At 46.0% G+C, this 26,706-nt stretch overlaps 1 protein-coding gene across 5 annotated transcripts in view; it reads right to left on the bottom strand.

Moving 5' to 3' along the window:
* LOC112255281 (collagen alpha-1(VII) chain) overlaps nucleotides 1–23,704 on the bottom strand; it is a 126,457-nt gene extending 102,753 nt beyond the window's left edge. For 4 of the 5 annotated variants that reach the window (XM_042324493.1, XM_042324492.1, XM_042324489.1 and 1 more), the window contains exon 1: nucleotides 23,386–23,704. The gene's annotated coding sequence lies outside the window, so the exon portion shown is untranslated. The remainder of the gene's footprint in view (nucleotides 1–23,385) is intronic. The other variant, XM_042324490.1, reaches the window with a different exon arrangement.
* Nucleotides 23,705–26,706: the final 3,002 nt, after the last annotated feature.

The raw sequence follows: 26,706 nt of genomic DNA on the forward strand, positions 1-26,706 counted from the left end.
CAGAGGCAGATGCTTATCGTTGTCTCTGATTGGGAACCATATTTAGGCAGCCATATTCTTGGAGGGTGTCGTGGGTGATTGTCCTTAGTGTCCTATGTGTACTCGTTGTTAGTTTGCACCAGATAGGCTGTTTCGGTTTCGTTTATTGTTTTTTTGTAAGTTCGTGGTTCTTTGTTATATTAAACATGGATCGCAATCGACACGCTGCAGTTTGGTCCGACTCTCTTTCATCACCACTAGAAAACCGTTACAGAATCACCCACCAACCAAGGACCAAGCGGCGTGGTAAACAGAGGCAGCAGCAACAGCAGCAGCAGGAGAAGCGACAGGTGCAGCAGGAGCAACAGCAGCAGCAGCAAAGGCAGCAGCAGGAGCAGAGGCAGCAGCAGGAGAAGCAACAGAGGCAGCAGCAGCATTGGGAGAGGCTGCACTCTTTGGATAAATGGACTTGGGAGGAGATCCTTGACGGACAAGGACCCTGGGCAGAGCCATGGATGGAATTGGAGCTGTCGGCGAAGCAGAGTGCTGAGTCTGAGAGTGTGGAGGATGTATTGGACAGAGTAGAGAGAAAGGTGTGGGCTTGGCATAGCATGCACGGCATACCAGTGCCAGCACCACGCATCAGGCCTACAGTGTGCCTCGCCTGTTCAGCGCAGCCAGCGCTTTTCTCCTCTCCTGCGCTGCTGGAGTCTCCCGCCTGTTTAACGCAGCCAGAGCTTTCCTCCTCTACAGCGCTGCCGGAGCCTCCCGCCTGTTCAGCGCAGCCAGAGCCTTTCTCCTCTACAGCGCTGCCGGAGCCTCCCGCCTGTTCAGCGCAGCCAGAGCCTTCCTCCTCTACAGCGCTGCCGGAGTCTTCCGCCTGTTTAGCGCAGCCAGAGCCTTCCTCCGACACAGCGCTGCAGGAGTCTCCCGCCTGTTCAGCGCAGCCAGAGCTGCCAGTCTGCATGAAGCAGCCAGAGCTGTCAGTCTGCATGGAGCAGTCAGAGCTGTCAGTCTGCATGGAGCAGTCAGAGCTGTCAGTCTGCATGGAGCAGTCAGAGCTGTCAGTCTGCATGGAGCAGCCAGAGCTGTCAGTCTGCATGAAGCAGCCCGAGCTGCCAGTCTGCATGAAGCAGCCAGTCTACATGGAGCAGCCAGAGCTGTCAGTCTACATGAAGCAGCCCGAGCTGCCAGTCTGCATGAAGCAGCCAGTCTACATGGAGCAGCCAGAGCTGTCAGTCCGCATGGAGCAGCCAGAGCTGTCAGTCCGCATGGAGCAGCCAGAGCTGTCAGTCTGCATGGAGCAGCCAGAGCTGTCAGTCCGCATGGAGCAGCCAGAGCTGTCAGTCTACATGAAGCAGCCCGAGCTGCCAGTCTGCATGAAGCAGCCAGTCTACATAGAGCAGCCAGAGCTGCCAGTCTGCATGAAGCAGCCAGAGCTGTCAGTCTGCATGGAGCAGTCAGAGCTGTCAGTCTGCATGGAGGAGCCAGAGCTGTCAGTCTACATGAAGCAGCCCGAGCTGCCAGTCTGCATGAAGCAGTCAGTCTACATGGAGCAGCCAGAGCTGTCAGTCCGCATGGAGCAGCCAGAGCTATCAGTCTACATGAAGCAGCCCGAGCTGCCAGTCTGCATGAAGCAGCCAGTCTACATGGAGCAGCCAGAGCTGTCAGTCTGCATGAAGCAGCCAGAGCTGTCAGTCTGCATGGAGCAGCCAGTCTGCATGGAGCTGCCAGTCTGCACGGAGCTGTCAGTCTGCACGGAGCTGTCAGTCTGCACGGAGCTGTCAGTCTGTAAGGAGCTGCCAGTCTGCAAGGAGCTGCCAGTCTGCAAGGAGCTGCCAGTCAGCACGGAGCCGCCAGAGCGGTCAGTCTGTAAGAAGCCGCCAGAGCTGTCAGCCTATATGGAGCAGCTAGTGCCGCCAGTCTGCCCAGCGCCGCCAGTGCCCCCGTCTGCCCAGCATCGCCAGTCTGCCCAGCGCCATCAGTCTGCCCAGCATCGCCAGTCTGCCCAGCATCGCCAGTCTGCCCAGCATCGCCAGTCTGCCCAGCATCGCCAGTCTGCCCAGCATCGCCAGTCTGCCCAGCATCGCCAGTCTGCCCAGCATCGCCAGTCTGCCCAGCACTGCCAGTCTGCCCAGCGCCGCCAGTCTGCCCAGCGCGCCAGGCTGCCCAGCGCCGCCAGTCTGCCCAGCAGCCAGACTCTTCCAGATCTGCCAGTCTGCCGGTCTCTTCCAGATCTGCCAGTCAGCCAGACTCTTCCAGATCTGCCAGTCAACCAGACTCTTCCAGATCTGCCAGTCAACCAGACTCTTCCAGATCTGCCAGTCAGCCAGACTCTTCCAGATCTGCCAGTCAGCCAGACTCTTCCAGATCTGCCAGTCAACCAGACTCTTCCAGATCTGCCAGTCAACCAGACCCTTCCAGATCTGCCAGTCAACCAGACTCTTCCAGATCTGCCAGTCAACCAGACTCTTCCAGATCTGCCAGTCAATCAGACTCTTCCAGATCCGCCAGTCAGCCGGGATCTGCCAGAACTGCCAGTCAACCAGGATCCGCCAGTCGCCAGGATCCGCCAGTCGGCCAGGATCCGCCAGAACTGCCAGTCCCAGATCCGCCAGTCAGCCAGGATCCGCCAGTCTTTCAGGATCCGCCAGAACTGCCAGTCTGCCAGGATCCGCCAGTCTGCCAGGATCCGCCAGAACTGCCAGTCCAGGATCAGCCAGTCTGCCAGTCTGCCAGGATCCGCCAGTCGCCAGGATCCGCCAGTCTGCCAGGATCAGTTAGATCCGCCATTCAGCCAGGATCCGCCAGTCTGCCAGGATCCGCCAGTCAGCCAGGATCCGCCAGTCTGCCAGGATCCCGCCAGTCTGCCAGGATCCGCCAGTCTGCCAGGATCCGCCAGTCCAGGATCCGCCAGTCAGCCAGGATCCGCCAGTCTTTCCAGGATCCGCCAGAAGTGCCAGTCTGCCAGGATCCGCCAGGGATCCGCCAGTCAGCCAGGATCCGCCAGTCTGCCAGGATCCGCCAGTCTGCCAGGATCCGCCAGTCTGCCAGGATCCGCCAGTCTGCCAGGATCCGCCAGTCTGCCAGGATCCGCCAGTCTGCCAGGATCTGCCAGTCTGCCAGTCGAGGATCTGCCAGTCGGCCAGGATCTGCCAGTCGGCCAGGATCTGCCAGTCTGCCAGGATCCGCCAGTCTGCCAGGATCCGCCAGTCTGCCAGGATCCGCCAGTCTGCCAGGATCCGCCAGTCTGCCAGGATCCGCCAGTCTGCCAGGATCCGCCAGTCAGCCAGGATCCGCCAGTCAGCCAGGATCCGCCAGTCTCCCAGGACCCACCAGTCAGCCAGGATCCGCCAGAAGTGCCAGTCAGCCAGGATCTGCCGGAACCACCAGCCAGCCAGGATCTGGTAGATCCATCAACCTGCCTGAGCTTCCTCTCACTCCTGAGCTTCCTCTCACTCCTGAGCTTCCTCTCACTCCTGAGCTTCCTCTCACTCCTGACTCCTGAGCTTTCTCTCACTCCCGAGCTTCCCCTCAGTCCCGAGCTTCCCCTCAGCCCGAGCTGCCTCAGTCCCGAGCTGTCCTTCAGTCCCGATCTGCTCCTCAGTCCAGTGGGGTTCTGGGTGAGGACTACTAGGCCATGGTCGGCGGCGAGGGTGGACTATCCAGGGACGAAGGGAGAGGGACTAAGACATTAAATGAGTGGGGTCCACGTCCCCGCGCCCGAGCCGCCACCATGGACAGACGCCCACCCGGACCCTCCCTATTGTTTTGAGGTGCGTTCGGGAGTCCGCACCTTAGGGGGGTTCTGTCACGCCCTGGTCAAAGTATTTTGTGTTCATCTTTATGTATTTGGTCAGGCCAGGTGTGGCATGGGGTTTTTGTAATTGTGGTGTGTTTGTCTTGGGGTTTTGGTGGTGGTATTGGGATTGTAGCTTAGGGGTTGTCTAGCAAAGTCTATGGCTGTCTGGAATGGTTCTCAATCAGAGGCAGATGCTTATCGTTGTCTCTGATTGGGAACCATATTTAGGCAGCCATATTCTTGGAGGGTGTCGTGGGTGATTGTCCTTAGTGTCCTATGTGTACTCGTTGTTAGTTTGCACCAGATAGGCTGTTTCGGTTTCGTTTATTGTTTTTTTGTAAGTTCGTGGTTCTTTGTTATATTAAACATGGATCGCAATCGACACGCTGCAGTTTGGTCCGACTCTCTTTCATCACCACTAGAAAACCGTTACAATAATACTATTTAGGCCTATATAACTGGCAATGTCATCAACAGCTATTGTTTAAACTCAACCTAGGTTAACTAAAAGTATACAAAACATACAGTGCCTTCAGAAAGTATTCACACACCTTGACTTATTACACATTTTGTTGTGTTACAGCCTGAATTTAAAATGGATTCAATTGAGATCTTGTGTCACTGTACTACACACAATATCCCAAAATGTCAAAGTAGAATTAAGTTTTTCGAAATGTTGACAAATTAATAAAAATTGTAAAGCTTAACTTAGTGCTTTGGCAAAGTGGGTGGGGTTATATCCTGCCTGGTTGGCCCTGTCCGGGGGTATCGTCGTACGGGACCACAGTGTCTCCCGACCCCTCCTGTCTCAGCCTCCAGTAATTATGCTGCAATAGTTTGTGTCGGGGGGCTAGGGTTAGTCTGTTATATCTGGAGTATTTCTCCTGTCTTATCCAGTGTCCTGTGTGAATTTAAGTATGCTCCCTCTAATTTGCTCTCTCCCTCTCTTCTCTCAGAGAACCTGAGCCCTAGGACCATGCCTCATGCCTCGCTGTTTTCAACTCTCTTTCTCTACCGCAACTGCTGTCCCTAACTCTGAATGATCGGCTATGAAAAGCCAACTGACAATTACTCCTGAGGTGCTGACCTGTTGCACCCTCTATAACCGCTGTGATTATTATTATTTGACCCTGCTGGTCATCTATGAACATTTGAATATCTTGGCCATGTACTGTTATAATCTCCACCCGGCACAGCCAGAAGAGGACTGGCCACCCCTCAGAGCCTGGTTCCTTCCCAGGTTTCTTCCTAGGTTCCTGCCTTTCTAGCGAGTTTTTCCTAGCCACCGTGCTTCTACATCTGCATTGCTTGCTGTTTGGGGTTTTAGGCTGGGTTTCTATATAGCACTTTGTGACATCGGCTGATGTAAAAAGGGCTTCATAAATATATTTGATTGAATTTGATTGATTATGGCATGCCTAAATAAGTTCAGGAGTAAAAATGTGCTTAGGAAGTCACAAAATAAGTGGCATGGACTCACTCTGTTTGCAATAATAGTGTTTAAAATGATTTTTTAATGACTACCTCATCTATTACCTCACACATACAATTATCTGTAAGGTCCTTCGGTCGAGCAGTGAATTTCAAACACAGATTCAACCACAAAGACAGGGAGGCTTTCCAATGCCTCGCAAAGAAGGGCACATATTAGTAGATGTCTAAAACTTGGGGGAAAAATCAACATTGAATATCCCTTTCACTTTCAGCATGGTGAAGTTGTTAATTACACTTTGGATGGTGTATCAATACACCCAGTCACTACAAAGATACAGGGGTTCTTAACTCAGTTACCGGAGAAGAAGGAAACTGCTCAGAGATTTCACCATGAGTCCAATGGCAACTTTTAAAACAGGTATAGAGTTTAATGGCTGTGATAAGAGCAAACTGAGGATGGATCAACAACATTGTAATTACTCCACAATACTAACCTAAATGGCAGAGTGAAAAGAAGAAAGCCTGTACACAATAGCAAACATTCCAAAACATGCATCCTGTTTAGGATAAGACACTAAAGTAAAACTGCAAAAAGTGTGGCAAAGAATATTTTAGCTGTTCTTGACATAATATGGAATTCGGTCTTTTACCAAATAAGGCTATCTACTGTATACCACCCCTACCTTGTCACAACACAACTGATTGGCTCAAACACATTAAGAAGGAAAGAAATTCCACAAATTAACTTTGAACAAGGCACAACTGTTAATTTAAATGCATTCCAGGTGACTACCTCATGAAGCTGGTTGAGAGAATGCCAGGAGTGTGCAAAGCTCTCATCAAGGCAAAGGGTGGCTACTTTGAAGAATGTCAAATATAAAATATATTTTGATTTGTTTTTGGTTACTGCATGATTACATATATGTTAGTTCGTAGTTTTGATGTCTTCACTATTATTCTACAATGTAGAAAATAGTACAAATAAAGAAAAACCCTGGAATGAGTAAGTGTGTCCAAACTTTTGACTGGTACTGTATAATCCACATTTCCACATTAAAATGTTACAGTGTGGTAAATATCCTATAAAGTGCCTTTAAGTGGTCTGTCTCGTGCTTTCTCTCCCCTCTCAGTTGATATTCCAGCTTCTCTCCTTCTTTGGCTCGCCACCCTTTCTCTCTCTCTCTGTCTGCCTCTCATTCTCTCATGGTTTCATCTTCTGTGACAGCACCTGTCCTTCTGTGACAGCATCTGTCCTTCTAATCTACATCACATTATTATCATTACCTACAACCAAAATGAGTCAAACCTCTAATTTGGGACATACAGTGCATTTGGAAAGTATTCAGTATTTTTCCACATTTTGTTACGTTACAGCCTTATTCTAAAATTAAATACTTTTTTTCACCTCATCAATCTACACACAATACCCCATAATGACAAAGCGAAAACAGGTTTAGACATTTTAGCAAATATAGCGGGAAAAAAATGAAATATCACATTAAGTATTCAGACCCTTTACTCAGTACTTTGTTGATGCACTTTGGCAGCGATTACATTCTTGAGTCTTCTTGGGTATGACGTTACAAGCTTGGCACACCCTGTATTTGGGGAGTTTCTCCAATTCTTCTCCACAAATCTTCTCAAGCTCTATCAGGTTGGATAGGTAACATCGCTGCACAGCTATTTTCAGGTCTCTCCAGAGGTGTTCGATCGGGTACAAACCGAGCTCGGACTGGGCCACAAGGACATTCAAAGACTTGTCCCAAAGCCACTCTTGTGTTCTCTTGGCTGTGTGCTTAGGGTCAATGTCCTGTTGGAAGGTAAACCTTCGCCCCAATCTGAGGCCCTGAGCCCTCTGGAGCAGGATTAGCAAGGATCTCTCGGTACTTTGCGCAGTTCATCTTTCCCTCGATGCTAAGTAGTCTCCCAGTCCATGCTGCTGAAAAACATCCCCACAGTATGATGCAGCCACCACCATTCTTCACCGTAGGGATGGTGCCTAGTTTCCTCCAGACGTGATGGTTGGCATTCAGGCCAAAGAGTTCAATCTTAGCTTCATCAGACCAGAGAATCTTGTTTCTCATGGTCTGAGCGTCCTTTATGCCTTGTTTGGCTAACTCCAAACGGGCTGTCATGTGCCTTTTACTGAGGAGTGGCTTCTGTCTAGCCACTGTACGATACAAGCCTGATTGGTGGAGTGCTGCAGAGATGGTTTTCCTTCTGGAAGGTTCTCCCATCTCCAAAGATTAACTCTGGAGCTCTGTCGGAGTGACCATCGCGTGCTTCGTCACCTCCCTGACCAAGGCCCTTCTCCCCCGATTGCTCAGTTTTGCAGGGCGGCCAGCTCTAGGAAGAATATTGGTGGTTACAAACTTGTTCCATTTAAGAATGATGGAGGCCACTGTGGTTTTGGGGACCTTCAATGCTGTAGACATTTTGTGGTACTCTTCCCCAGATCTGTGCCTCGACACAATTCTGTCTCAGCGCTCTAAGAACAATTCTTTCGACCTCATGGCTTGGTTTTTGCTCTGCCATGCACTGTCAAGTGTGGGATCTTATATAGACAGGTGTGTGCCATTCCAAATCATGTCCAATCAATTGAATTTCAAGATTGATCAATGGAAAAAGGATGCACCTGAGCTCAATTTTCTAGTCTTTTCTAGTCTCATAGCAAAGGGTCTGGATACTTATGTAAACATTTGCAAAAATGACTAAAAACCTGTTTTCACTTTGTCATTATGGGGTATTGTGTGTAGATTGATGAGGATGTTTTATTTATTTAATCAATTTCAGAATAAGGCTGTAACGTAACAAAATGTGGAAAAAGTCAAGTGATCTGAATACATTTCGATTGCACTGTATGCTGTTTAATAGACAAATTAAACAACTTCTAGACATATTAAACAACTTCTTTGCTTGCTTTGAGGACAATATAGTGCCACTGACACGGCCCACTACCAAAACCTGCGGGCTCTCCTTCGCCGCGGCCAACGTGATTAAAACATTTAAACATGTTAACCCTCGCAAGGCTGCCGGCCCAGACGGCATCCCTAGCCGTGTCCTCAGAGCATGCACAGACCATTTGTCTGGAGTGTTTATGGACATATTCAATCAATCCCTATCCCAGTCTGCTGTTCCCACATGCTTCAAGAGGGACACCATTGTTCCTGTACCTAAGAAAGTGAAGGTAACTGAGCTAAACGACTATCGCCCCGTAGAGACTAGTCAAGGATCATATCACCTCCACCCTACCTGACACCCTAGACCCACTCCAATTTGCTTACCACCCCAATAGGTCCACAGACGAGGCAATCGGAATCACACTGCCCTAACCCATAAGGACAAGAGGCATAACTATGTAAGAATGCTGTTCATCGATTACAACTCAGCATTTTAACACCATAGTACCCTCCAAACTAGTCATTAAGCTTGAGACCCTCGGTCTCGACCCCGCCCTGTGCAACTGGGTCCTGGAAATTCTGATGGGCCGCCCCCAGGTGGTGAGGGTAGGAAACAACATCTCCACCCCGCTGATCCTCAACACAGGGGCCCTACAAGGGTGCGTTCTCAGCCCTCTACTGTACTCCCTGTTCACCCATGGCTGCGTGGCCATGCACGCCTCCAACTCAATCATCAAGTTTGCAGTGGTAGGCTTGATTACCAACAACAACGAGACGGCCTACAGGGAGGAGGTGAGGGCCCTCGGAGTGTGGTGTCAGGAAAATAACCTCACACTCAACGTTATCAAAACCAAGGAGATGATCGTGGACTTCAGGAAACAGCAGAGGGAGCAGACCCCTATCCACATCGACGGGACAGTAGTGGAGAAGGGGGAAAGTGTTAACCTCAAGAGGCTGAAGAAATTTGGCTTGTCACCGAAAACACTCGAACTTCTACAGATGCACAGTCGAGTGCATCCTGTCGGGCTGTATCACAGCCTGGTACGGCAACTGCTCCGCCCACAACCGCAAGGCTCTCCAGAGGGTAGTGAGGTCTGCACAACGCATCATCGGGGGCAAACTATCTGCCCTCCAGGACACCTACACCAACCGATGTCACCGGAAGGCCAAAAAGATCCTCAAGGACAACAACCACCCAAGCCACTGCCTGTTCACCCCGTTATCATCCAGAAGGCGAGGTCAGTACAGGTGCATCAAAGCTGGGATCGAGATACTGAAAAACAGCTTCTATCTCAAGGCCATCAAACTGTTAAACAGCCATCACTAACATTGAGTGGCTGCTGCCAACATACGGACACAATCTCTAGCTACTTTAATAATAAAAAATTGGATGAAATAAATGTATCACTAGGACCATGCCCCAGGACTACCTGACATGATGACTCCTTGCTGTCCCCAGTCCACCTGGCCATGCTGCTGCTCCAGTTTCAACTTCCACCTGACTGTGCTGCTGCTCCAGTTTCAACTGTTCTGCCTTATTATTATTCGACCATGCTGGTCATTTATGAACATTTGAACATCTTGGCCATGTTCTGTTATAATCTCCACCCGGCACAGCCAGAAGAGGACTGGCCACCCCACATAGCCTGGTTCCTCTCTAAGTTTCTTCCTAGGTTTTGGCCTTTCTAGGGAGTTTTTCCTAGCCACCGTGCTTCTACACCTGCATTGCTTGCTGTTTGGGGTTTTAGGCTGGGTTTCTGTACAGCACTTTGAGATATCAGCTGATGTACGAAGGGCTATATAAATAAATTTGATTTGATTTGATTTGATCACTAGCCACTTTAAACAATGACACTTTATTGAATGTTAACATACCTTACATTAATCATCTCATATGTATATATTCTACTCTTTACCATCTACTGCATCTTGCCTATGCCGCACGGCCATCGCTCATCCATATATTAATATGTACATATTGTTATTCATTCCTTCACACTTGTAGTTGTTGTGAAATTGTTAGATTACCTGTTAGATATTACTGCACGGTTGGAACTAGAAGCACAAGCATTCTGCTACACTCGCATTAATGTCTGCTAACCATGTCTATGTGACCAATACAATTTGATTTGATTTGATATGAAATGTAGCCTATTTGAAATGAGCGGTTCTTAAATTCACCTTTTCATGTTTATTAAAATACTTGTATTTAAATCATATAGTTTGGTTTCTATACTTCAAAACAAAATGGTAGGTCCAGGTAGTCACAAAAATAGATCAATTGTGATTTTAATGAATGGAGCAAATTCGGAGTGGAAGTCTTATTCCTGTGAGCGAGGAAGAGCGTTTTTTAGCGGAGCGGTTGGAAAGTATGTGGAGCTTCGGAGCACCGCTCATGGAGCAGGATTTCTGACCGCTCAACTCCACTCACATACTGTAGTCTGCTATGGGCTGACTTAATAGACCACTGACTGACTGAACTGTGCTGCTTGGAGGCAGGGGATGAGAGAGGCCAAGGCAGGGGTGAGAGAGTCCGAGGCAGGGGGTGAGAGAGCCCGGGGCAGGGGGTGAGAGAGACCGAGGCTGGGTGAGAGAGAATGAGAGCAACAGAGAGAGACAGAGGCAGGGGGGTATTAGCGTAGTGCTGGGACTATACCAATATCATGATACTCGTTAGTAGAGTGGCAAGGAAATAAAACAAAAAGAAGATTTAACTATTTTACATAAAGCAGGTTTTTAAAGGACAAAAGTTCGGTCTGTTTCGTATTTTCATTTATGCCCTTTGAAAAAAATATTGTGATACCGTTATCGTCCCGGTCCTATAGAATAAAGTGAGAGTGTCTGAGTAAAAGATGGCAAGAAATTAACGAGAAAGAGATCGTGGAGAAAAGAAGAGAGTGAGACAAAGTAAGGAGGCAGTGAACACACACTGTACTTTCTCATAAGAGAGCAGCTGAGGCATGGAGGCAGTACAGACAGTGAGAGATGCCATTCTCCTGGGGGTGCCGCAAGCCGTCTCATGGTGACAGAGAGGACTGTTGTGTAACTGCAAGGTTCCCTTGGCGTGACATAAGCACAGGGACAGAGGAGGACAGAGAGGAGGGGGGGGGGTGTCATAGTCAATTATAAAAATATTTCTCTCACTGGTGAGTTTTTGTGTAGGCCTAAGTGTTCTGTATAGTGTACAGTGGGTGACACAGCATTTGCCCCTATCTGTGACGGGAGCAATGTTATAAAGAGCAGCTCTACTGTCGGCCTATATGTCTGAGTTCAAGAACTTGACAGGATGACCCAGTCAATGATCTTTAACCTCTAACCCCCAGGGCAAGTGTTGCACCTATCACCTTGGTCTGGAAGGCACTAGCCTCAAGCTTGATCATGTCCACACTCTCTTATTAGCCAAGCCAAACAAAGAGACTCCATTTTGATCAATTGTCTTAGAGAAGTTCATAACCCTGCTTGCACAAGCTCCCAACATGCCCCTGGGGAGGAAGATGTAGCAAATTAATAGTGTCAGTGACTTTATGAACCTCAAGCTTGAAGACTTTGTACTTGTAAGACATTTTTAAGTTTCTGCATTTCTTTAAACTCTTTTAAGTTTCCTTGTCTCTAGTGCATCTTTACCTGTCTCACTGCAAGAACATCTGCTCTAATGAGTCACTTTCCCCACATAGACACAGAGAAAGGACAGAGACAAACATACAAAGAGACTCTTTCCTCTACAGATTATGGCCTTTGTCTTGTTCATATTCCATGAGACATTAACAACCACTTAAGATCCAGCCTTTCGATATCAAACCCTAAACCCACATAAAAACATGAGTCACATCAGTTCCATACCACTGTCTAGACATCCCCAACCTCCATACAGACCTTTTAATAACCTCTGCTTTACCTAATTTTTCTTCTGAAGTTTTTGAAGACAATAGAGATTCAGCTCCCTGACAAAACCAAGATGGACTCACACATGAAAGACAGTAACCAACAGCAGCCTTCCCTTCCACAGATGGAACACTTGGTAACAGTCCAGATCTCAACACAATGCAGCCAAGAAGAGCACCATGCCAGAAGCAGCAAATAAACCATGAATGAGGAGGAGAACAAAAAAAGAAGGATAGAGGAAAGAGGGGTGAAGGTGAAGGCTGAGAGGATGAGAGAGAGAGGAAAGCATCAGCGTAGCCTAGTGGTTAGAGCGTTGGACTAGTAACCAGAAGGTTGCAAGTTCTAACCCCCGAGCTGACAAGGTACAAATCTGTCGTTCTGCCCCTGAACAGGCAGTTAACCCACTGTTCCTAGGCTGTCATTGAAAATAAGAATAAGAAAAATAAGAAAGAAAAAGCAACTATTGAGAGAAGGTAAGGAGGAAAACCAGACACTTCAGAGAAGGAGGAGAACTGGGTTTTATTCACTGTGGTGATGGGGGAGGTAGAAAAAACTGCAAAAAGCTAAATTCACAATAGCTCACAGAGGGATGGAATGAGGGAAAGAGAGAGTGAAAGAAAGCCCATGGGAGAGAGGAATATATAGAAAGTGAGATGGAGAGAGAGTGGGAGAAAAAATTGAAAGATGAGGGAACAAACAGAGGGAGAGGAAGGGCTTTGCACTGCCAATTAAAGTTCTCATTGGATCTGGCAGACATATAACTACAGGATGTAGTGCTAGTATCTTTGATGTGCTGGAATTGGAAAGTCCAACCAGCAGCTTAACAAATAATAGTCCAGCACAACAAAGAGACTAGCACGGTATAAATGGTATGAGTCAGAAAGCACCACCCTGCTCTTAGCAAGAGTTTTATTATGTCAGAGGAAGCTTCAGCCACCCACATCCCATCCATCCCACACATGCCTAGCTGGCTGGGCTGAGTCACACTGGCCCACCTGAGAACAAAACTCTGCCAACATATAGCCCTAGGTCTGGCTGTAGTTCCCCCTACTATTACTTAGACAGGGTGGATTGAGCCTGCTGCCTAGCTCCATTACCCCCAGCCTGATATATATCAGCTACAATTGATTTACCTTTGTAAATAAACGTCTTGAAATAAACGCCATTGACACCAGTTCCCAACGTGAAGGCCGTCAATCAGTGTGAAATCTCTTATTTTGAAGACTTTTACAGAGTGTGAAATATGTAATGTAGCCAAGCAGACAAGGTCATTGCTTACGTAATCACCTGAGTCAAACACTGCGAAACACTGCAACTATACTATACAATAATTGTCACAGAATACCACACCAATGTGGAGAGAACAAAGGCTGAAAATTGACTACACATCCTGTTCTTTTAAATTAACAGGCATGAATGCCTGTTTAGAAGATACACTTCATCCTGCATATTACTTCTTTGGATTATGAATTCTAATGAACCAGGTGAATTCTGCCATCTGATGATGGATACTGAGGTAATGAGATGTGCTACAATTTGAGTTGGTCTGAGACTGTGAGGCAAGTCTATAGAAGTAGCCTAGTCTGAATCAGAACAGGCATTGAACCTTAGTTCGCAATATTAAAAACCTGATTTAAAAACAATTATGGCATAATTTGACAAGTAAGATGCGGATCAGTTGTCTGGTCTCATTCAAGTGCTTTGTCTCAGGGAGAATATTTTTTGGTTGATTGATAAACAGAAAGCTATGCCTATGTCTAAGCACCTCTATAGAGGCTAGAGCAAACATGAATAAAACAAAGAAGCATACTCCATATAAAACGATGTAGATAGTATACCATGCACTTTCACTAAGTGAGTAGCCTAAACAGGGGCGGACTGGCTGGCTCAGTGGGCCTGTCTATCATGTTTTTTTTGGCCAAAATGATCATTATTTGGCTAATAAATATTTGATTTATTTAACTAGGCAAGTCAGTTAAAAACAAATTCTTATTTACAATGACGGCCTACCCTGGCCAAACCCTCCCCTAACCCAGACGACGCTGGGAAAATTGTGCGCCGCCCTATTGGACTCCCGATCACAGTCGGTCTGTAGTGATGCCTCTAGCACTGCAATGCAGCCATTTAGACTGCTGCGCCACTTGGAAGACTAATAATGGGGCCATGAGGAAAGAAATTGTCCGGTGTGGGATCCTTGAGAAAAACAATTGGGCCAGTGTGGTCCCAGTCCGCCACTGAGCCTAAGAAACATGCTTTATGGCCCCCTGCCATGACAGTTTTGGGGTTTCCACTAGTTACCACAGGCAGAAAGTTAAAATGGTCTATATTGTAAAAATGTATGAAAGCAAACGTTTGCTTTTTGGTCTTAATTTAAGGTTAGGGTTAGGCATAAGATTAGCAGTGTGGTTAAGGTTAGGGTTAAAATCAGATTTTATGAAGATACATTTATTAAATAGGGTTTATGACGTTGTGGCTGTGGTCACGACAGACCCCCAGTGTCCGGTCTGGAGCGTGAAGACACAAGCTTTGCTGGGCGGTTACTGAGTAGCAACCGATGATTGTTGATGGCGCCAGTGGGCAGGGCTGCCATCTTATCGGCTCTCAACCAATCATGCTATTTTTTTTACTTGTTTTGTACAATGTTTCTGCTTCCATTTCTTTTGATTATGACCGAAAAGAGCTTCTGGACATCAGAACTGAGATTATTCACCTCAAATGGGACAAACTGCAAGCACGTATATCATACCAACGGGACATTAAAAACTGTATCATCTTATGTTTCACCGAGTTGTGACTGAACAACGACATTAAGAACATACAGCTGGCGGGTAAAACACTCGATTGGCAAAACAAAACAGCAGCCTCTGGTAAGACACGGGACGAGGGCCTATGCTTTTATGTAAACAACAGCTAATGCACGATATCTAAGGAAGTCTCAAGGTTTTGCTTGCCTGAGGTAGAGTATCTCATGATAAGCTGTAGACCACACCATTTACCTAGAGAGTTTTATCTATATTTTTCGTAACTGTCTACATTCCACCACAAAGCGAGGTTGGCACTAAAACCACACTAAATGAGCTGTATTCTGCCATAAGCAAACATGAAAACGTTCATCCAGAGGCAGCGCTCCTAGTGGTCGGTGACTTTAATGCAGGGAAACTTAAATCAGTTTTACCAAATTTCTGTCATCGTGTTAGATGTGCGGGAAAGAAATTCTGGACCACCTTTGCTCCACACACAGAAACACGTACAGAGCTCTCCCTCACCCCCAATTAGGCATATCTGACCATGACTCTATCCTCCTGGTTCCTGCTTACAGGCAAAGATTAGAGCAGGAAGCACCAGTGACTCGGTCTATAAAAAAGTGGTCAGATGAAGCAGATGCTAAACTACAGGACTGTTTTGCTAGCACAGACAGGAATATGTTCCGGGATTCTTCTGATGGAATTGACGAGTACACCACATCAGTCACTGGCTTTATCAGATGGTGCATTGAGGACGTCGTCCCCACTCTGACTGTACGTACATACCCCAACAAGAAGCCATGGATTACAGGCAACATCCGCACTGAGCTAAAGGGTAGAGCTGCCACTTTCAAGGAGCGGGATTCTAACGCGGAAGCTTATAAGAAATCCCACTACGCTCTCCGATGAACCATAAAACGAGTTCATTAGAACGTGCGTTGAAGATGTCGTTCCCATAGCAACGATTAAAACATTCCCTAACCAGAAACCGTGGATTGATGGCAGCATTCGTGTGAAACTGAAGGCACGAACCACTGCTTTTAATCAGGGCAAGGTGTCTGGTAACATGGCTGAATACAAACAGTGCAGCTATTCCCTCCGCAAGGCTATCAAACAAGCTAAGCGCCAGTACAGAGACAAAGTAGAATCTCAATTCAACGGCTCAGACACAAGAGGTATGTGGCAGGGTCTACAGTCAATCACGGACTACAGGAAGAAACCCAGCCCAGTCACGGACCAGGATGTCTTGCTCCCAGGCAGACTAAATAACTTTTGCCCGCTTTGAGGACAATACAGTGCCACTGACACGGCCTGCAACGGAAACATGCGGTCTCTCCTTCACTGCAGCCGAAGTGAGTAAGACATTTAAACGTGTTAACCCTCGCAAGGCTGCAGGCCCAGACGGCATCCCCAGCCGCGCCCTCAGAGCATGCGCAGACCAGCTGGCCGGTGTGTTTACGGACATATTCAATCAATCCCTATACCAGTCTGCTGTTCCCACATGCTTCAAGAGGGCCACCATTGTTCCTGTTCCCAAGAAAGCTAAGGTAACTGAGCTAAACGACTACCGTCCCGTAGCACTCACATCCGTCATCATGAAGTGCTTTGAGAGACTAGTCAAGGACCATATCACCTCCACCCTACCTGACACCCTTGACCCACTCCAATTTGCTTACCGCCCAAATAGGTCCACAGACGATGCAATCTCAACCACACTGCACACTGCCCTAACCCATCTGGACAAGAGGAATACCTATGTGAGAATGCTGTTCATCGACTACAGCTCGGCATTCAACACCATAGTACCCTCCAAGCTCGTCATCAAGCTCGAGACCCTGGGTCTCGACCCCGCCCTGTGCAACTGGGTACTGGACTTCCTGACGGGCCGCCCCCAGGTGGTGAGGGTAGGCAACAACATCTCCTCCCCGCTGATCCTCAACACTGGGGCCCCACAAGGGTGCGTTCTGAGCCCTCTCCTGTACTCCCTGTTCACCCACGACTGCGTGGCCATGCACGCCTCCAACTCAATCATCAAGTTTGCGGACGACACAACAGTGGTAGGCTTGATTACCAACAACGACGAGACGGCCTACAGGGAGGAGGTGAGGGCCCTCGGAGTGTGGTGTCAGGAAAATAACCTCACACTCAACGTCAACAAAACTAAGGAGATGATTGTGGACTTCAGGAAACAGCAGAGGGAACACCCCCCATCCACATCGATGGAACAGTAGTGGAGAGGGTAGCAAGTTTTAAGTTCCTCGGCATACACATCACAGACAAACTGAATTGGTCCACTCACACAGACAGCATCGTGAGGAAGGCGCAGCAGCGCCTCTTCAACCTCAGGAGGCTGAAGAAATTCGGCTTGTCACCAAAAGCACTCACAAACTTCTACAGATGCACAATCGAGAGCATCCTGGCGGGCTGTATCACCGCCTGGTATGGCAACTGCACCGCCCTCAACCGTAAGGCTCTCCAGAGGGTAGTGAGGTCTGCACAACGCATCACCGGGGGCAAACTACCTGCCCTCCAGGACACCTACACCACCCGATGCTACAGGAAGGCCATAAAGATCATCAAGGACATCAACCACCCGAGCCACTGCCTGTTCACCCCGCTGCCATCCAGAAGGCGAGGTCAGTACAGGTGCATCAAAGCTGGGACCGAGAGACTGAAAAACAGCTTCTATCTCAAGGCCATCAGACTGTTAAACAGCCACCACTAACATTGAGTGGCTACTGCCAACACACTGTCAATGACACTGACTCTACTCCAGCCACTTTAATCATGGGAAATGATGTAAATATATCACTAGCCACTTTAAACAATGCTACCTTATATAATGTTACTTACCCTACATTGTTCATCTCATATGCATACGTTGATACTGTACTCTATATCATCGACTGCATCCTTATGTAATACATGTATCACTAGCCACTTTAACTATGCCACTTGGTTTACATACTTATCTCATATGTATATACTGTACTCGATATCATCTACTGTATCTTGCCTATGCTGCTCTGTACCATCACTCATTCATATATCCTTATGTACATATTCTTTATCCCCTTACACTGTGTATGACAGTAGGTTTTTTTGGAATTGTTAGTTAGATTACTTGCTCGTTATTACTGCATTGTCGGAACTAGAAGCACAAGCATTTCGCTACACTCGCATTAACATCTGCTAACCATGTGTATGTGACAAATAAAATTTGATTTGATTTGATTTGATTGAAACAGGCAAAGTGTCAATACAGGACTAAGATTGAATCGCACTACACCGACTCAGACACTCGTCCGATATGGCAGTGCTTGCAAACTATTGCAGACTACAAAGGGAAACACAGTCGAGAGCTGCCCAGCGACACGAGAGAAATAACTTCTATGCTCGCTTCGAGGCAAGCAACACTGAAACATGCACGAGAGCATCAGTTGTTCCAGATGACAGTGTGATCACGCTCTCTGCAGCGGATGTGAGTAAGATCTGTAAACAGGTCAACATTCACAAGGCCGCAGGGCCAGACGGATTACCAGGACGTGTACTCAGAGCATGTGCTGCCCAACTGGCAAGTGTCTTCCCTGACATTTTCAACCTCTCCCTGTCTGAGTCTATAATACCAACATGTTTCAAGCAGACCACCATAGACCCTGTACCCAAGAACACTAAGGTAACCTGCTTAAATGACTACCGACCCGTAGCATTCACGTCTGTAGCCATGAAATACTTTGCAAGGCTGGTCATGGCTCACATCAACACCATTATCCCAGGAACCCTACACCATTATCCCAGGAACCCTAGACCCACTCCAATTTGCATACCGCACCAACAGATCCACAGATTATGCAATCTCTATTGCACTCCACACTGCCCTTTCCCACCTGGAAAAAAGGAACACCTATGTGAGAGAGACTAAGGAGATGATTGTGGACTACAGTGGAGCAGGTTGAGAGCTTCAAGCTTCCTGCCATCCAGGACCTCTATACCAGGCAGTGTCAGAGATAGGCCCTATACATTGTCAAAGACTCCAGCCACCCTAGTCATAGACTGTTCTCTCTGTTACCGCACGGCAAGCGGTACCGGTGCGCCACATTTAGGTCCAAGAGGCTTCTAAACAGCTTCTTTTTTTTGTGCCATTCAGCCCACTATAATAGTATAATTCTGACACAAATTTACATTCAAAGAACAAGTGAGACAGATTCCCACCTTCTTTTTCACAGAAAACACAGATATCATCAATAGCCACACATTTGGATATCATAGAATTACATGGATATATCTTATGTAAAATTTTGAAGTGCACTTCCTTAACTTTGTTTGGTATACAATATTTGTAAGGCTTTAACCATGCATTTTTCCAGACAATGTCAGGAATAAGCATGTTCCAGAAAAACTTTCCTCTCTGTGTAAGTTGGTTTTGTGAATGAAGAATTTGTCTTATATATTTATTACGACAAGATTGCTCAAGTAAGCCCACACCTTCCAATCTGAGTTCTGGATAAACTTTGTGATCATTACCAAAGCTAAGATGAGTTTTCATTAGTGTAGTTAGACCACTGGAAACGGCTTTGATCACAGAAATAAACTCTCTGAAAGGTATTGGAAACTATTTCAATGTTATAAATTGTTCATATGTGAGAATATTACCCTTGTTGTTGAAAACATCAAAAACTATGTTAATATTCCTCTCATGCCAGCTGGGGTAGAACAATGACTTATTCCTTACAGTTATGTCTTAATTATTCCACAAAAGAGCTTTATGTGGAGAAAAATTGTGCAGGAAACATATTTTCCAGGCCATTAAAGCTTGTTGGTGAAACCTAGCCAATTTAGCAGGTAATCTTTCAGGAATATAATTACATTTCAGTAAATTTTGAAGACCTCCCGACTTATTAAACACATTATTTGGAATGAAATACCATATTGAATCAGTAATGATCAAACATCTTATCTTGAAAGTGTTATTTATATCAACAAAATCCAACACTTCTAGACTGCCTTCAGCTCTTTTGTTAGAAAGTACTGACTTTTTTAGTTTGTGAGACTTGTTTTTCCAGATGAAGTCAAGAAAGGTCTTATTGATCTCTTTACAAGTAGAAGGATTTACACATAACGATAATGAAGGGTACAAAAACAAGACAGTCCCTCTGCCTTGGACAGAAGTACTCTCCCAAGTATAGAAAGATCTCTTTGTAGACAATTATTGAATATATTTTTGGTTTTCTTAATTTTAGGAGAGAAATTCAAATGTTGTCTGACTAGGTGGTTTTTTGACAGATGTATTCCTAAATATTTAACACAGTCCTTCACATGAATATTTTCTATTTATTTATCATCAGAGTCAAATAAACATAAGATTTCACATTTAGAAACATTCCGTTTTAATCCTGATGCAATAGAAAATGCAGTTATAGCATTAAGGGCATGGGCGACTTGGTCTTTGTCTCTTAAGAAAAGAGTAGTATCATTAGCCAGTTGGGAAATTTTGATTTCTTTGTTAAAAATGGTTAAGCCATACAAATTTGCATTATTCAGAATATCTAGAGATAGAAGTTCCACAACCAAAATGAATAAAAATGGCAAAATTGGACATCCCTGTCGTACACTTCTGTTGATACTGAATATTTTGGAAGTATTAAGGTTTAGTAACACAGAACTATTTATATCTTTGTAAAACATCCAAATTACTTTGACAAAATGTTCACCAAATCCAAAAGGTTTAAGAGACCTAAAGATAAATTAATGTTCAATTGTGTCAAAGGCTTTACAGTAGTCCAAAAATAATACAACCGCATCTGAGTCAATTGCATCTGAATAATCTATAAGGTCCAAGACTAAACGAATGTTAGAGCTTATGTGACGGCCCTTCATAAATCCTGTTTGAGTCTCATTTATAATGGTATCTATCCCTTTCTTTAATCTTTTGGTGTAAACCAGAGCAATCAATTTGTAATCAATATTTAATAAAGTAATTGGTCTCCAATTGTCAATGAGACAAGGGTCTTTATCGAGCTTCGGAATCAATTAAATAAGGCCCTGTTTCATAGTAGAGACCATTTCCCCACTTTTAATGCAATCTTGAAACATATTAAAAAGCGGGTCTTCTATTAACTCCCAAAACTGTCTACAGAATTCAACTGAGAGGCCATCAGGGACAGGATATTTCTATTTTTTCATTGAATTCAGAACCTCTCTAATTTCTTCAATTGACACAGGTGAATCGCAAAATGAGTGGAAATCATCCTAAATTACAGGGACATAATTCTGAATGTGGCAAATGTAGCTTTCACAACCATCTTCCTGAAATTGAGAGCTGTTGTCACGGTCTGACCATCGTTCATATGTGTTTTCCTTGTTTTAGTGTTGGTCAGGACGTGAGCTGGGTGGGCATTCTATGTTGTGTGTCTGGTTTGTCTATTTCTATGTTTGGCCTGATATGGTTCTCAATCAGAGGCAGGTGTTAGTCATTGTCTCTGATTGGGAACCATATTTAGGTAGCCTGTTTTGTGTTGGGTTTTGTGGGTGATTGTCCTTAGTGTCCTGGTTCCTGTCTCAGTTTACACAAGTATAGGCTGTTTCGGTTTTTGTTACGTTCTTTGTTTTACGTTTGTTTATTAAACATGGATCGAAATGTACACGCTGCATTTTGGTCCGACTCTCCTTCACCACAAGAGAACCGTTACAGCTGTAAAGGTTTTCAAAAAAGGAATTGACAAATGCTGATATTGTAATGGGATCTTTGCATAAAACATCATTACATTTGAGTCAGTTATAGATTTTCTTTTATAGTTTCACTTTTTTGCACTTGAAAAGAAACTAGTGTTTCTTTCCCCCTCTTCAATCCATTTTGCTCTTGACCTTACAAAGGCACCCTTGCCAGATCTGTGTAAAGCTGTTCCAATTCTAGTTGTAAAGACTTGAATACAGACTCCTCTTCTTCAGACAGATTATCTTTCTTTAGAAAACTGTCAAGCTTGCTCATCTCTTTTTCTCTAAGGTTCTTTAATCGCATCAGCTCTTTGGCGCGTTTAATGGCTACCACTCTGACTTTATATTTGAAAAATTCCCATCTACTTCCATGACCCAAGTCTTTTCTTGCAAAAATATCTTTAGCTAACGATTTGATGTTTTCAATGAGAGTAGTATCTTTAAGAAGTGTGTTGTTTAATTTCCAATATCCTCGAGAACCTTTTGATTTTTTAATAGCTTGTACATTCAGGGAAATCAAGTGTTGATCAGAAAAGGGAACCAACTGATGATCTACATCTATAACAAATTGTAACAAAAAAGGGGAAATTAGGAATAAATCTATTCTAGATTTACGTGACAAAGTTTTGTTGGTCCAGGTATAACCCTTTGCATCTGGATTGAAATAACTCCAGGCATCCTCAAACAGAGATCCTTGCATAATGTAGTGATAATATTTATATTTTGAGGGCTTTGACTCGTTCTAGGAGGAAAACGATCAGCAGATGCATCAGGTGCCTCAGCGACAATTATTTGAACAATTAAATGGATGTTTTGTGCATAAAGGTGATGACTAAAGTGTCTTATTAGCAATTTTCAAATCTGACTTATCTATGTGGCCGTTTATGGAAATTGTCTTTCTGGGCCGGGCATCAGTTAAACTGCAGTACCGAAACAAAACTGTAGGAGCAGTCAGAACCGTGTTTCTAGATCGGAACCTTGGCCCCTTGATTCAGCCACATTCAGCAATATGGCTTGCTTGATGTGCAATCGAGACAGAGTTCCGATTGAGAAACAGACCAAGCAGACCTGGCCATGGTTTGGTGTTAAAGTAGTGAAACATTCTTCCCTAGTTGTTCATTTTCTCAAAATCTAAAAGGCACGACCTAGATAGTAGTTGAATATGTTATTACTCCAACCTTGTGAAAGTGACAAACTGACAAGTTATATTTTTAGTCAAAATCAACTTTATATTGAAGGCTTGCCTTTGATTTGACGGCCTAAACATGTGCAGTTCGGTGCGAGAAGACTATTAGAGGTGTTTCTGCGCATGAGCTTAGTTAGCCAACATCGCCATGACATCGCCTACAAGCATGGGATTTCTATTGGATAATCAGTTTCTGCCTATCTTCATACTGTACGGTCATTGATAGGAACTTTTCTATAGGAATATGTGGATGACATCAACGCTATCACTATCTACTAGTTTTAATATCTATGGGTAACTAGTGACGACAACATTTTAGAGGCTATTAAGGATGCGCTGATGGTCATGTGTGACCAGCTTTAATGTGGTCCTAGGCGGATAGCTTTCTGGACTCCACACTGACAACCCATTTAGGCCAGTTACGATTAAATTAAATCGTCAGCAATCACACTTTATAATCAAATTGATTAATACAAACTATTTGAGCAACTTTTAAAACAAAAATGGATGGTCAAGACTTTCCACAACTTTGCGCCTGAGAGGCACCTTTTGGCAACTACACTAAACATTTCGGCAATTCCTCCTTAATTGGACCAATAAATCATCGTTTCCTTTATCAGTGACATGGAGCAAATCCCCTGTGAAGCTGGACGCGTAGACCTAACCGCATGCACTCTGCAGAGCATCCCAGCTCACAACGGACGGCAACGACCTCACCTGACAACGGTTCAAGTCCTAACTCACCTTTCCACTTGTAGCATAATAATCCACCCGTGGCTTCCTGTTCTGTCTCCAAACTACTGAGAGTTATTCAATTAATAAGCTAACTGTATATTTACTCTGTCACTCCAGTCCCTTGTCAGATAGCCGCCTCTGCTGCATAACGTTTATGAAGAGTATCGTGGCGCATCCCAGGTCCCGCGAAGCGATAATCAAAGTCGTGTTTAATTTAACTGTAACACAGGCAGACTCGTTGGCTCAGGTTGGGCAGAAGCTGCAGTACTGTAAGTCCAGACTTGTTCGGTTGCCTGAAGGAGAGTTCCCTCGTTTTCCTTTTATTTTTTTCAGTCTCATTTTCTCTCTCCCCCTCCCAGTCCCGACCTGGGATTGCAAGCTCTACCCGCCCATGTCAGCAGCAGCCAATGGCGCGAAGACCTCGTGCGTTCATGAAATATTTGCAGCTATACCTTTATCAGGTAAGAACCCGAAGTATAAGTCTCTTATTATAGCTCAACGGTATAGGCTAACCCAGACTCAGAGATTGTTTTCCTATTGATATTTATGTCTCAGAGTCAGAGTTTTGCACTAGGCATATGGGATGACACTATGCTGAAGGAAGTGAAGATACATTTAAACCAGAAAAGAAGAGATAAGGCCCAGCATAGTTTGTTTGGAAGGGAAGAAAAAAGTTCATATAGATTGGATGGGAGGAAGAAGATGATAAAACATGAGATCACTGCCTGCCTGTCTTATCTGTCAGACACACAGCTAATTGTTTTGATTTGGATTGTTTTTATGACCATGCAGTAAGGATGTGGAAGGTGTACTCTTACAAGTGCTAAGTATGTTTGAGATGGGTTGACATGGGTCAGAGTAGTGCTTGACAGACATGTGCATATTTATGCACATCAGTCAGGGGAGGGGTGTTTGTGGGCATGCATGTGTGTGGGTGCATGTGTGCCAGCAAGAAGGGGGAAACTGTGCTGTGCAGATGTACATGTCTGACTTTCTTGAAGCAGTCAAACGAATTAAAACCATAACCATACCACAGTCTTAAAAACACATTCCAGTTCAGGACTGGACTCTGCATGTTCTACTAAGGCTGCTGCTTTAGGTTGTGGTTGGAGGCAGGAGCATAGGCACAGGTGGGTGGTGCGGGTGGGTGGCCCCACCGCACCCACTGGGGAGCCAGGCCCACCAATCAGATTTGTAATGCTCTTTACTTGTCAGTGTTCCAAACTAGACATTATTTGTCTTTTTATATAATTTGTATTTTTATATAAATATGCAAACACCATCAGATAGAATGCATAGCGAGCAGTGCACTGGGTTAGTCAGATTTGATTCAATATAACAGAACAGATTAAATAGAATGACATTTTCTCTCATGGGATGGGTTGCCAAAAATAACTGAAAGCCACACCTGCATTAAGCCACGAATATGATTGAATTGAGGCATATGTCACTGTGCTTCTATGGGTATATGCACCATGCCACTGCCTACTTCCTTTGATCATTTAGCAAACAAGACAGCTCATAATCGAGTGCCTTTATCAGTCAACTAGGGCTGGGCGATATGTACTAAAAATCATATCTAGATTTTTTTCAAATTTATGGGCAATTCACGATATAAGTTTTCTCTAAATAAGCTTTGTTGCACAATTAAAGTTCAATACACTGAATTAATATAATTAATTCAGGGCTTGTGAAATTATATCCTGGCAAAATATAAGCTTTCCACAACCATAAAAAGCATTCATATTTTAGTTATTTTATCAAAATGTTTTTTTGTTGTTGCAATAATCATTGATCTGGCTTTCAATTCTGTCTATGAAATTCCCTTTTTGTAAAAAAAAAAAAAAAGATCAGAACCATGCACTGTAACGGTTTTCTTGCGGTGAAGGAGAGGCGGACCAAGACGCAGCGTGGTGGTTATTCATGGTTCTTTAATAAAGACACTATACATGAATAAACTAACAAAACAAGAAATGTGAAAAACCAAAACAGCCCTATCTGGTGCAAACACAGAGACAGGAACAATCACCCACAAACACACAGTTAAACCCATGCTACCTAAGTATGATTCTCAATCAGAGACAACTAATGACACCTGCCTCTGATTGAGAACCATACTAGGCCGAAACATAGAAATACCCAAATCATAGAAAAACAGACTGCCCACCCCAACTCACGCCCTGACCATACTAAATAATGACAAAACAAAGGAAATAAAGGTCAGAACATGACAGTACCCCCCTCTCAAAGGTGCGGACTCCGGCCGCAAAACCTTAACCTATAGGGGAGGGTCTGGGTGGGCGTCTGTCCGCGGTGGTGGCTCTGGCGCGGGACGCGGACCCCACTTCACCATCGTCTTAGTCCGCCTTATTGTCTGCCTCCGTGGCTTCCTAACCATGGCGACCCTTCTAAATGACCCCACTGGACAGAGGGGCAGCTCGGGACAGAAGCTCTGGACAGAGGGGCGGAAGCTCTGGACAGAGGGGCGGAAGCTCTGGACAGAGGGGCGGAAGCTCTGGACAGAGGGGCGGAAGCTCGGGACAGAGGGGCGGAAGCTCGGGACAGAGGGGCAGCTCGGGACCTGGGCTGAGGGGCTCTGGCGCCTCTGGGCTGAGGGGCTCTGGCGCCTCTGGGCTGAGAGGCTCTGGCGCCTCTGGGCTGAGGGGCTCTTGCAGATCCTGGCTGACTGGCGGCACTGGCAGATCCTGGCTGACTGGCGGCACTGGCACATCCTGGCTGACTGACGGCACTGGCGGCTCCTGGCTGACTGGCGGCTCCTGGCTGACTGGCGGCACTGGCGGCTCCTGGCTGACTGGCGGCTCCTGGCTGACTGGCGGCACTGGCGGCTCCTGGCTGACTGGCGGCACTGGCGGCTCCTTGCAGACTGGCGGCACTGGCGGCTCCTTGCAGACTGGCGGCACTGGCGGCTCCTTGCAGACTGGCGGCACTGGCGGCGCTGGGCAGACGGGTGGCTCAGATGGCGCTGGGCAGACGGGTGGCTCAGATGGCGCTGGGCAGACAGGAAGCTCCGGCAACGCTGGAGAGGAAGGCTCTGGCAGCGCTGGACTGAGGAGCTCTGGCGCCTCTGGAATGAGGGGCTCTAGCGCCTCTGGACTGAGGGGCGGGAGCTCTGGCAGCGCCAAACAGGCGGGAGACTCCGGCAGCGCTGGAGAGGAAGAGGAAGGCTCCGGCAGCGCTGGACAGGCGGGAGACTCCGGCAGCGCTGAACGGGCGGGAGACTCCGGCTGCGCTGGAGAGGAGGAAGGCTCTAGCAGCGCTGGACAGGCGGGAGCACCTATAAGGATGAGACGGAGAGACAGCCTGGTGCGG

Source organism: Oncorhynchus tshawytscha, linkage group LG07 (genome assembly GCF_018296145.1).
Source record: "Oncorhynchus tshawytscha isolate Ot180627B linkage group LG07, Otsh_v2.0, whole genome shotgun sequence".
NCBI classification, from domain to species: Eukaryota; Metazoa; Chordata; class Actinopteri; order Salmoniformes; family Salmonidae; genus Oncorhynchus; species Oncorhynchus tshawytscha.